Below are 14,020 nucleotides of genomic sequence, written 5' to 3' on the forward strand. Positions count from 1 at the left end.
GGGTGTGAGACAGGAAAGGGAAGACAGCCTGTACAGGTCCCTTTAGGATGCAAGTTACCACGATAATGGGGCTTATCCTGCTAGGAAACTAGGAGTAGAGTAAAATGTGAACCTCGGAGTATACCCTAAGTATAGGGTGAAATGTGAATCGTCATCAGGGGTGAGGGAGCTGTATATTTATACCTTATTTCCTTCAGTCATAGGTTGAGGGCTGGTCTTGAGGGAGATTAAATCTTGCCTGCCGTATGGTAACAGAGAATAGCTCAGGAAGCATGTAGGTGGTGTGAGTTGAAAGTTGAGGCAACATATTCTAAAGTGGTAAGAGGAAGGAGACCTGGAAGAGCATTAACTACAAAGGGTAATTTGTACATAAGTGTAAAATATAATGCAGTGACAGATACATGTACTGTTTTATAACCAATACAGAGAATATATTTTTCTTCAAAACCATATCACAGTCCATATCACATTTTCAAGGATACTTAATGAATGAAAATTCGCTATAATTGTATATTTTAACAATTTTCTGCATTGGATACTGACCATATATAAAGAGCATAAATAAGTGTTTGTAAAATTTTCTAAATGGATTCCCAGTTTCCATTCCCACATGTAGACAGTTTGGACATCACCAATCTGTCCTAACAAGTAAAAAGCTGAATAGAGAAATGAACAACTCTTCTTGAATCCATAAGAGATGTGAGGACACTGGACAAACTGTTGCCCTAAGATTGAAGAGACAGAAAGGTGAATATAGGGTGTCACGGCTTACCTGAGTGGACTCATGAGTAGAAACTTCCGTGACAACCAATGCCAGGGTAGAAAACTCTCAGCTGTGATTGACAAATTGCTGGAGGCTTCAGGAGACAAGAGTTATACATTCCAGGGAACCCAGTCATACGGGAGCCCCCACATTTTTGTGAGATTTACACGCAGGAGCTTGACCAGATTCTCACAATAATTTTCAGAGAAAAATTCCTATTCTTCCAGCAGGAGAAAGAAGGAACCATTCTGAAATACACCAGAGCACTCTCTTCTTAACAAGGCCTGCATTCAGAAGAAATGGGCTGACCAGAACCTAACCTGCTATGGTATTATCAGAGGCTAACTGACATGCAGAAAAGAAAATAGCCAACTCTAGTCTAGCCTTCACATGTGAGAAAGGAAATAGCCAATTCCAGCTCATTGTTGCCATTCTGTCCCACCTAAAATGGCAGTAAAAAAAAAAAAAAAAAGTTAAAACAAAAAAACAAAACCTGGGAAGTACTTGTTGAGTTCATAGATAAGAGACATAGGCTTACCAAAAGATGAGCCCTAATCGCAGGACTACAGAACACCTCCCCCCCTGTCACATTACCACCACATTATTAAAAGCCTATTTACAGCAGTTCATTTTACCAGGTACATCATATCAAGCTCTTAAGAAAAAAATACAAATCATGCTAAAAAGCAAAAGCACAATTTGAAGAAACAGCAAGTATCAAACCAGACATGGCAGGGATGTTGGGATTATCAGACCAGTAATTTAAAGCAACTATATGCTAAAGGCCCTAATGGATAAAGTAGATAGCAAGCAAGAATAAATGGGCAATATAAGCACAGAGATAGAAATCCTAAGAAAGAACTGTCCCCCAAAATATGTTAGAGATCAAAAACACTGTAACAGAAAAGAGGAATGCCTTTGGTGGCTTTATTATTAGTACACTGGGCACCCCTGAAGAAAGACTGTTTGAGCCTGAGGATATATCAGTAGTAACCTCCAAAATGGAAGAGTGAACAGAATGAAGACTGAAAAATAAAATAAAATAAAATAAAATAAAATAAAATAAAATAACATAACTCATGACCATGGGACAACTGCAAATGGTGTGACATATGCATAATGGGAATACACAAATGGAAAAAGAGAGAGAAAGGAAAAGAATAAATGTTTGAAACAATAAGAACTTAGAGTTTTCCCAAGTTAACGTTAGACACCAAACCACAGATACAGGAAGCTCAGAGCACCCCAGGCAGGATACATGCTAAGTCAAACAAACAAACAAAACCACACCTAAGCATATAATTTTCAAATTACAGAAATCAAAGGAAAAAATCCTGAAAGGAGCTACAGGACAATAACACCCTACCTATAGAGGATCAAAGACATAAATTACACCTGAGGAAACATGCAAGCAAGAAGAGAGGGGAGGGAAATATCTATAGTGTCGAAAGAAGAAAAAAACACATCAAACTAGTATTCTATGCCCTGCAAAATTATTCTTCAAAAGTGAAGGAGAAATAAAGACTCCCCAAACAAAAAAAGAAGGAACTTATTGCCAATAGACTTGCAATGTGTAAAAAAAATTACACCACAACCAGGTAGGACTTATTCCAGGTATGAAAGACAGGTTCAATATTCAAAAACCAGTTAATGTAATCCATCACATCAACAAGCTAAAAAAGGAAAATCATATGATCATAACAATAGATGTTGAAAAACCATTTGACAAAATCCAACATAATTTCAACTTTCTTATGTTTTAACCATAAAACAGTACTTTGTAATTGCTTTAGGGAAAGAAAACTATGGAACTTCAATTTAACAGAACTTTTCCCTTAGGATGACACATATCAAGGGTCACAAAAATAAAATCACAAGTGCAGAGCACTAAGAAATGCAGTGTATTATCATGGATTTGTAAGGGAAGCTTCTTTTAGTGCCACTAGATGGCATATGTGAGCTCTGAAACTCACTTGAACAAAATTTAAGGAAATTTATAATGACTTGTTTTCCTACAGTATCCAATACACTCCCAAGTATCTTCTCTTTCATCTTTAGCGATTTTGTGTTGTTATTTAAACTAAGATACTTTTACATACTTTTTTCAAAAATGTTAGAGTCAGGTGCAATCATTTAATAATTGAAACATCGCATGATTATTTCTATATCAAGTTACAATAAAGAGGGATTTTTATATAGATATTTTAAAAATATAAATTACGTAAGGAAAAGAGTTTTCTTTTTGGTCCTTTCTTAGAAAAAAAATCATCAAGTGTTTTCAATATGAAGCTTTAGCCGCATAAGCTAATTTGGATGAAGTCTTGAAAAATAAGACAGAAATCTTATCAGATACTACTAGATATGAAGGAAGGGCTTTACTTTTTTGAGATAATAAGGTTAAAATATTATCATCTGGGTAATAATTGGCAAGGAGTCTTTTTGGTGATTATTACTTTGAATGAAGTAATTGTCTTTAAGAGATAAAAGCTATAAAAATAATCTGGAAGGGGCTTCCCTTGATAATCAATATTAACACATATGCAAGCATCAATTGAGATCATTCTCACCCTATTCTGAGAGAAGAAGACAAAGGGAAGGAAATATTACACCCAGAGCATGGTAGTACATTAGAGAAGAGGGGGCACCAGTTGAGGCCTCTCTCATCTGTCATCTTCAACAGCCAGAAGTCAGAAAAAGCCAGACTCAAGCCTGGGATTTATTTATCAGGATAGTGGAGCTCCGATAAAAATTTAATTCTCAACCTGGGCAGGTCTGATCTACAGGTAAGGACTTTAATTGGAAAAAAAAAAAAAAAAAGGAAAATTTGGAATCAAGACATCTGGGATGATACAGCTGATGAACTTGCAACTAGGTCCCCTCTGAATCTCTGGGCCATTCCTCCCATTTAAAGATGAATGTTCCCCATTAGTTTGAAGACAACATCTTACAATTTAACTTGCAGATCATTTAGGATCAATCTTCACCTCCTCTCCTGGCCACCAGACCAGTAATGAGAGTCAAGTCAAAACAACTCAACTGGAGAAATGCTGATACTGCCAGAGAAGGAAAATGACTATGCACCAGAGAAGCTGCAGAACCTAGTACCTTAGTACAGTCAGGATGCTATAACAAAATGTCGATGAATTTTAGGGGGACATGAACATTCAGAACACAGCACCTAGGTAGCATGTCCAGAGAAGCTGCAAGAGTATATATGACACTAAATCCAGAGGGTGCAGGGGTTGATGGATCAGAATACTGTAACATAAAATTGATAAGAGAGAATTTATCAATATGACAGTGATGGTTAATGTCCTGGCAAGGACCACTAGAAACACTGTTAACATGCTCCTGGAGGCTTGGAAAAATAAAGAACGACATTAAATTAAGTAAAAATGGCAGAATTTTCACAGCAGATGGTTCAGGGAGGGATCAAATTACATTCTAGGGAAGATATGCTATGTAAGAGCAAGAAACACAACTCCCAGCTATTCTCCACAGGAGGTCCTGGAGAACACCACATTTATTAAATCAGTAAGGAATCTGCTGGTGAGAGTGGCATTCCATCGAGAACCTCAATGGTAGTTGTTTTCCGTAGTCCAGAGTTGATAGTAGGAGTTTTTGTTACAGAATTGAGCATCCTGATTGCAATGGGGATGAAAAGGAACTGAAATGAGGGAATCTAATATAATTAAGAGTCAGAAACAAGAAACTTCATAATGAGCAACATGGTCAGAGTAGAAGCTTGAAGTTCCTGGCCCAGAGAAAGTTATAGAGATGATTACTAGGACACATTATTCCATGTACAAGATAGATGGGCAGTTGATTAGGGTATTCCACAATTTATACAATTGAAATAATTCAAAGATTTGTTTATGATCTAGAGATTTAGGGTAGCCATCTCAATAAGAAGTCATGATCGCATGCTCAGTACCCAGAACTGAGATATCTTGAAGACTCGGAACACATTAACTGAAAGGATAGGTTAGTCCTCATAAGGAAGACAAAAATTAATACTATAGGATATGTATATGGCAGTGATTCCCCTCGTAGCCCTTTCTCTAAGGGAAACTTAGGCCATTTTCCTTCTGTAACTGATTAGTGTAAAATAGAGAATACCAGACATTTTGACAAAGTTAGGATACAGGGTTCAAGTTGAAATTGATTCCTAGAATCTAAAGCATCACCATAGCCTCAGATTTAGGGCTCATGGAGACTGGATAAAATAAATGGGGTTCCAGTCCAAGTTCCCCTCACTACTCAGTTCTACTTAGATCTTAGTCTACTCAGCTTTTGCCCCATCTGGTGAATATTTCCATGGTTCCCAGATATATAATGTGAATGGACATACTTGAGAGTATATGGCTGGCATTAACCACACCATTAGTTCCTTGGGCTGTTGCAAAGACAAAATGCTAGTCTCTGAATCTGCCCCCTCCTGGCAAAGGCAGTAAATCCAAAGTGGTATCACAATCTATGAGTAGGTTGAACATGATAGGGATTAGTGCTACCCTTAAAGACATAAAGGACAGTGGTGGTCTCCATATAAGCCCCACTTAATTCACAAGTCTTTCCTCTATGAAAATTAGATGCCTTCTTGTGGTTGAGAGGAATCTATTAAAAATTTAATCAAGTAGATTCATTTTCAACTGCTGGGCTGGATATGGTAATTCTATAGTAAATCAACACAGCCTCAGGTAAATAGTCACGTTGATTTGGTGAATATATTATTTTGATCCATATGAGAAGTGAGCTTACATTCATGGAATGAACAATAGTATATATTTACAATTTACATCCTTATTCAGATTGGGTTAATTTTTATATTCTGTTGTAATATACTCCGGAGGGTCCAGGATTGTCTGGACATGGTATCACATTGTTCCATGGTATCTGTGCCATCATATTAATTGTACAGATGAGCAAAGGAAAGTTGAAAGAAAGTTGGGGGCCTTGATAAGATACATGCACATCGGAGAATGGGCGATGAATCCTACAAAGGTTCAGGTGTCTTAGGGCAATCTTGGTAATTTTTTTAGACTTCCCATAGTTTGGAATAGCTGGAACATTACCTCTAAAATAAAGGGAAATTGTTTCACTTTGTACATCCCACCCACTAAGATGGAGACCCAATACCTGTTAATAGCACACTGGTCTATTTACTAGGTTACATTAAAAACTAACACATTTGATTGGGGCCCAAAGCAAGGAAGGGCTCTGTAGCAGATCTAGGTTATAGAGTAAGCAGCCCTGCCACCTGGGCCATATAACCTACCAGAAATCTGTGGTGAGAAAGGCATCATGTGGAATTTCTGGAAAAACCCATAAAAGAATAAAAGAATGACAGTATAAACACAGAGTGTTTAATGACAAGTCCATGCCATCTGCAGGAGAGAGCCCCACACCATTCAAAAAAACAGCTACTGGTATGCTAGAAATAACCTATCTGATCAGGGAATACTAAGTGACCATGTGGCTACAGCTGCCCATCATGAACTGAGTTCTATCAGACCAACCAAGGTAAAAGCAGGGTGACACCAACAATTGAGAGTAAAAACAGAAGTACATCTAGGATTGGGCCTGCCCGGCATTAGCTGCGTGATCTGGTGGCCCAGACCTTCCTCTTGTCCACTACTTTTACACTGACACGGATCCCTCAGCTCACATCTAAGGCAACATGGTATTGAAGGAGAAAAAAGACTGAGTTTGCTTCACTGGTGAGCTAGTTCAGTATACAGATGCAGGCAGAAAAGGACTTTGCTGCATTAGCTGGTCTGAAAACCATAGCTGCTATTTCCAATCTCCCTTCCATCTGCCTATGTTAGAGTCCTTTCATTCTAGGCTAGAACCTCTAATGAGTCTTCTATTGAACTGTATCACAGTTCTACTTCTTCTCTCACTGCCTTAAAGCACTCCTACAGTAAACCTCCTGCAAGCAATCTATACCTGACAACTTTTTTTTTTTTTCCCCAGGGAACCTAACCTAAGACACTAACTGACTTAGGATGTAGGCTTAGAGAAGAGGGAAAAAAAACATAAACAAGTGAAAACTTGTTCTTTTTTTTTTCTTTCAGTATCCCTACTCTCATAAAATAATGCTAATTTTGCAGAACTCTAAAGTTTTTAAATTAGGTCAGGATATTGGAATTAAGTAAAGATATGGGTTAGTTGCAACTTATCATATAAGTTCATCATTAAAAAGTGTGAAATTGTTTACCACTTAGATATTTGATTTTTGCCCGTTGCAAAAGAGAATCAAATTCAGTTTCTAAGTAGTCTAATAAAGAATCCAGTCTTATTTAGTGATATTTTTTTTAATTTACAAATTATTTCATATGAATGATTTCTATTTTTAAGTGTCTTAATTTAATGCTAGTTATAAAATACAATTAAAATCTGAACACAATTGGAATCCTCAAATTATTTTCTATTGATGATTAATCTATCAGTGTAATTTTAAAACTAAAAACAAACATATCTCTGCACAAAAAGACACTTTGGCATAATTGCAGCAGTAAAAATCAGACCTATGAAAATATGTGACAGGTTACACAAAAGTATCTAGCTGTGTTGAAAAAAATATACTGTTTTATTGTAAAAAGCTGTATTTTTAAAAGACCTTTTCAACTGTAGAAAGTGGCATGAATATATGGTGACCTTTATGCTAGTTAAAGTCAAACGTCTTCCATTGGAATCACTTTCTTTTCTTAATTGTTCAACATCTTGACTTCACCTGTGTGACTGTTGAGTAGATGCTGCATTCCTGTCACTGAAGAAGGAGAAAAAATACTTTGTCAAATATTTGTAAAAACTTGAATGACTGTTAAACATTGAAAGTATGAATTTGAACAATAAAATATATTATAAACATACATATTTTATAATGCTAATATTTTGAGGAAATAACTTTTATAATTAATCACTGGTTCAACAGTATCAACATGGCATCAGATTCAGCAATAATTAACAATATCGCAAAGTCCTTATTAACACATGAGCAAGGAGAGGTGGTAGCAGTATGGATTAATAAGTTCATCTCCCTTAAAAATATCATAGTAAATGTATGTTGCATATTGCTTATCACTATACCCCACTAATGATTTTTTTTACTTTCTTCTAATAAACCTAACAGAGTCACTGTATGCTCTTGAATGCTTAGCTTATCTTTTTGAGGCATTCTTCTCCTAACTGCCATCAACATCTGTTGACTCCATCTCCCAAGACCCTGAAGAAATTTCTCACTGAAATATTAAGAAAGAGGTGAAATTTTCAAGGTGGTATGTTAGTGAAGGTATTGATGTAATCACAATATAACACGGCTTGTGATTTATTAACTTTCAGAATCAAATTATCAGAATCAAATTGTGGTTACTTCTGAAGACTGAGACTGAGGAGAGTGATGGGGTGCCATGTGTTGAGGTAGAAGACAGTTGCTTTTCATTGTAGGCTTTAAACATACTTTAGTCTTAATCAAGAAGAACTTCTGTGAGTAGGACACAGGCATTAGCATTTTTCAAATAAGAATTTAATACCTCTTTTTTTTTAATTTTAGTTAACATACAGTGCAATATCTGTTTCAGGAGTAGAATTCAGTGATTCATCACTTACATACAACACCGAGTTTTCATCACAAGTACCCTCCTTAATACTCACCACCAATCTAGCTCATCCTCTCCCCACCTCCCTCCATCAGCCCTCAGTTTGTTCTCTGTCTTCAAGAGTCTCTTATGGTTTCTTACCCTCTCTCCTTTCTTTTATTTTCCCCATTGCTATATTTTATTTGCTTTCTATCTTAAATTCCGCAGATGAGTTAGATCATATGTTATTTGTCTTTCTCTGACTGACATATTTCACTTAGCTAATTTTTCTAGTTCTATTCACATTGTTGCAAATGGCAAAATTGTATTCTTTTGATGATTGAGTTATATTTCATCGTATATATATACCACAGCTTCTTTATCCATTCATCTGTCAATGGATATTTGGGTCTCTCCGTAGTTTGGCTATTGTTGATAATGCTGCTGTAAACATCGGGGTGCATGTGCCCCTTTGAATCTATATTTTTGTATCCTTTGGGTAAATACCTAGTAGTGCAATTGCTGGGTTGTAGGGTAGTTCTGTTTTAAACTTTTTGAGAAAACCCCATACCGTTTTCCAGAGTGGCTGCACCAGTTTTCATTCCCACCAACAGTGAAGAGGGTTTCACTTTCTCCACATCCTTGCCAACACCTATTGTTTCTTCTGTTGTTTATTTTAGCCATTCTGACAGGTGTGAAGTGGTATCTCATTGTGGTATTGATTTGTATTTCCCTGATGATGAGTGATGTTGAGCATCTTTTCATGTGTCTGTTAGCCATCTGGATGTCTTCTTTGGAAAAGTGTCTATTCATGTCTTCTTCTGTCCCATTTCTTAGCTGGATTATTTGTTTTGGCAGGTATAAATATTTATAAATTTTGGATACTAAACCTTTATCAGATATATCATTTGCAAATATCTTCTTCAATTCCATAGACTGCCTTTTAGTTTTGTTGATCGTTTCCTTCTTTATGGAAGCTTTTTATCTTGATGAAGTCCCAGTAGTTCATTTTTGCTTTTGTTTCCCTTGCGTACAGTGACACATCTAGTAAGAAGTTACTATGACTGAGATCATAGTGGTTGCTGCCTGTGTTCTCCTCTAGGATTTTGATGGATTCCTATCTCACATTTAGGACTTTCATCCATTGTAAATTTATTTTTGTGTTTGGTGTAAGAAAGTAGTCCAGTTTCATTCTGCATGTTGCCGTCCAGGTTTCCCGAGACCATTTGTTGAAGAAACTGTCTTTTTTTTTTTTATTGGATATTCTTTCCTGCTTTGTCGAAGATAAATTGACCATATAATCGTAGTTCCGTTTCTGGGTTGCTATTCCGTTCCATTGATCTATGTGTCTGTTTTTGTGTTAGTATCATACTGTCTTGATGACTACAGCTTTGTAATATAACTTGAAATCCAGAATCACAATGCCTCCAGTTTTGTTTTTCTTTATTCAGGATTGCTTTGGCTATTTGGGGTCTTTTAGGGTCCCATACAAATTTTAGGATTATTTGTTCTAGCTTTGTGAAAAATGCTGTTGGTATTTTAATAGGGATTGCATTAAATGTGTAGATTGCTTTGAGCAGTACAGATATTTTAACAATATTTTTTCTTCCAATCCATGGATATGGAATGCTTTTCCATTTCTTTGTGTCTTCTTCAGTTTCTTTCATAAATGTTCTATAGTTTTCAGAGTAAAGATCTTTTAGTTAAGTTTACTGTTAGGTATCTTGTTTTTTGTTGCAATTGCAAATGTGATCAATTCCTTGATTTCTTTTTTTCTGCTGCTTCGTTATTGGCATATAGAAATGCAAGAGATTTCTGCACATTGATTTTATATCTGGCAACTTTCCTGAATTCATGTATTAGTTTTAGCAATTTTTTGGGAAGTCTTTCAGGTTTTCTACATAGAGTATCATGTCATCTGCAAATAGTGAAAGTTTAACTTCTTTGCCAATTTGGATGCTTTATATTTCCTTTTGTTGTCTGATTGCTGAGGCTAAGACTTCCAGTACTATGTTATATAGTAATGGCGTGAATGGACACCCTTGTCTTGTTCATGACCATAGGGGAAAGGCTCTCAGTTTTCCCCATTGAGGATGGTATTAGCTGTGGGTCTTTCATATATGACTTTCATGATGTTGCGGTATGTTCCCTCTAGCCTTACTTTGTGGAAGGTTTTTATTAAGAATGGCCGCTGTAGGGGCACCTGGGTGGCTCAGTCAGTTAAACATCTGCCTTTGGCTTAGGTCATGATCCCAGGGTCCTGGGATCAAGCCCTGTATTGGGCTCTCTGCTCAACGGGGAGCCTCCCTCTGCCTGCTTCTCTACCTACTTGTGCTCTCTCTCTTTCTCTGTGAAATAAATAAATAAAATATTTTAAAAAGAAGAATGGATGCTGTATTTTATCAAATGCTTTTCTGCATGTCTTGACAGAATCATATGGTTCTTATCCTTTCTTTCATTAATGTGGTGTATCACATTGTTTAATTTGTGGATATTGAACCACTGCTTCAGCCCAGGAATAAATCCCACTTGATCATAGTGAATAATTCCTTTAATGTAATGTTGAATTCGATTTGCTAGTATTTTATTGAGAATTTTTGCATCCATGTTCATCAGGGATATTGGCCTGTAATTCCTCTTTAGTGGGGTCTTTGGCTGGGTTTGGAATCAAAATAATCCTGGCTTTATAGAATGAGTTTGGAAGTTTTCCTTCCATTTCTGTTTTTTGGAACAGTTTGAGAGAGTAGTTATTAACTCTTTCTTACGTGTCTGGCAGGATTCCCCTGCAAAACCCTTTGGCCCTGGACTTTTGTTTGATGGGAGAATTTTGATTACTCATTCAATTTCTTTGCTAGTTATGGGTCTGCTCAAATTTTCTATTTCTTCCTCTTTCAGTTTCAGTAGTTTGTAAGTTTCTAGGAATTTGTCCATTTTTTCCCAGATTGCCCAGTTTGTTGGCATATAATTTTTCATAGTATTCTCTTAATATTGTTTGTATTTCTGTGGTGTTGGTTGCAATCTCTCCTCTTTCACTTGTGACTTTATCTGTTTGGGTCCTTTTTCTTTTCTTTTTGACAAGTCTGGCTAGGGGTTTATCAATTTTATTAGCTCTTTCAAAGAACCAGCTCTTAGTTTTATTAATCTGTTCTACTGTTTGTTTGTTTCTGTATCATTTATCTGCTCTAATATTTATTATTTATCTTCTTCTGCTGGTCAGAGGCTTTATTTGCTGTTCCTTTTCTAGCTCCTTTTAGGTATAATTTAGATCGTGTAGTTGAGACTTTTCTTGCTTTTTGAGGTAGGCCTGTATTGAAATATATTTCCCTCTTAGGACTGTCTTTGCTGCAACCCAACGGTTTTGGACCATAGTGTTTTAATTTTCACTTGCTTCCATGTATTTTTTTTTTTTTTAATTCCTAGTTAACCCATTCATTTTCTAGTAGGACGTTCTTTAACCTCCATGTATTTGACGTCTTTCCAAATTTTGTCTTGTCGTTGACTTCAAGTTTCATAATGTTATGGTCTGAAAATATGCATGGTATGATCTTGATCTTTTTGCACTTGTAGAGGGCTGCTTTGTTACCTAGTATGTGATCTATTCTGGAGGATGTTCCATGTGCACTTGAAAAGTATGTGTATTCTGCTGCTTTAGGATGAATTGTTCTGAATATATCTGTTAACTCCATCTGCTTCAGTGTGTAATGCAAAGCCATTGTTTCCTTGTTTATCTTCTGCTTAGATGATCTGTTCATTGCTATAAATGGGGTATTAAGTTCCCCTAGTATTATTGCATTATTATCAATGAGTTTTTTTATGCTTATTATTAATTGACATATATTTGGATGCTCCCAAGTTGGGTGCATAAATATTTACAATTGTTAAATCTTTTTGATGGATAGACCCCTTAATTATGACACAATGCCCTTCTTCATATCTTGTTACAGTCTTTGCTTTAAAACTTAGTTTATCTAATATAAGTATGGCTACTCCAGCTTTCTCTTGATGTCCATTAGCATGATAGATGGTTCTCCATCCCCTCACTTTCAATCGGCAGGTATCTTTAGGTCTAAAATGAGTCTCTTTTAGGCAGTATATAGATGAATCTTGTTTTTTTTTTTTTGTTTTTTTGTTTTTTTTTTTTTTATCCATTCTGATACCCTATGTCTTTTGATTGGAGTATTTAATACATTTACAACCAGAGTGACTATTGAAAGATACAATTTAGTTCCATTGTTTACCTGTAGATGTTCTCTGGTCCTTTCTAGTCTTTGTTGCTTTTGGTTTTTTTTTTTTCCTCCACTCAGGAGGCCCCCCTAATTTTCTTGCAGGGCTGGTGTAGTGGTCACAAACTCCTTTAGTTTTTGTTTGTCTGGGAAACTCTTTATCTGTCCTTTTATTCTCAATGACAGCCATGCTGGATAAAGAATCCTTGGCTTCATTTTTTTCCCATTCAGCATGTTGAATATATCTCGCCACTCTGTTCTGGACTGTTAAGTTTCTTTGGACAGATCTGCTGTGAACCTGATCTGTCTTCCCTTGTAGGCTAAGGACTTTTTTCCATTGCTGCTTTCAGGATTCTTCCCTGTGTATTTTGTGAACTTGACTGTGATATGCCTTGGCAATAGTTGGCTTTTGTTGATTTAATGGGAGTTCTCTGTGCTTCTTGGATTTTGATGTCTGTGTCCTTCCCCAGATTAAGGAAGTTTTCAGCTATAATTTGCTTGAATATACCTTCTGCCCTTTTTTTCTGTCTACATCTTCTAGGACTCCTGTGATACAAATGTTATTACATTTTAATAAGTTGCTTAGTTCCCTAAGTCTACTTTCATGATCCATTACTTTCTTTCCCTCTTCTTTTCAGCTTCATTATTTCCTATAATTTTTTCCTCTATATTACTGATTTTCTTCTCTGCTTTGTTTATCCTTGTTTTTATGGCATCCATTTGGGTTTACATCTTGGTTATAACATTTTTAAGTTTGGCTTGACGAGATTTTAGTTCTTTTATCTCTGCAGTAAGGGATTCCCTAGTGTCTTCTCTGCTTTTTTCAAGCCCAACTAGTATCCTTATAATCACTTTTTTTAAATTCTGGTTGGGACATCTCACTTTTATATCTGTATTGATTAAATCCCTGCCATTAGTTCTACTTCCTGTTCTTTCTTTTGGGGTGAATTTCTCCATCTCATCATTTTTTCCAAAGAAAGAAGAAAGGAAAAACACTAAAAGGGGAGAAAAAAGAAAAGAAAGAAAGAAAAGAGAGAAAGAAAAGGAAAAAACAAACAAAAAAACTAGATTCTGGGTGTATTTTGATCTGCTTGTTAAAAGAATCTAGATCCAAAAATAAATAAAATAAAATAAAATAAAATAAAATAAAATAAAATAGAAAAATAAAATAAAAATATATATAAAGTAAAAATCTTAAAAAGAATTGAAAAGAATGATGAATGAAAAAATAATAATTAAAAAGAAACAAAATAAGAATAGAACGGAAGCTAGATCCTATTTCTCTGAGAGCTGAAGCTTTGCAGCCCTGCATGATCAGTAAACTTGGTGCAAGTTAGTTATTTGTGCTCGTCTTCTGAGGGAAGTACCTGCTGCACTGATTCTCTGGTGGACTTGCCCTAGTGGAAATGTGCCTCCAGAGCAGAGGAAGGTGGGGCTTGGTGTAAGCGGTTCTGGCC

Source organism: Ursus arctos, unplaced genomic scaffold (assembly GCF_023065955.2).
Source record: "Ursus arctos isolate Adak ecotype North America unplaced genomic scaffold, UrsArc2.0 scaffold_3, whole genome shotgun sequence".
Classification (NCBI taxonomy): domain Eukaryota; kingdom Metazoa; phylum Chordata; class Mammalia; order Carnivora; family Ursidae; genus Ursus; species Ursus arctos.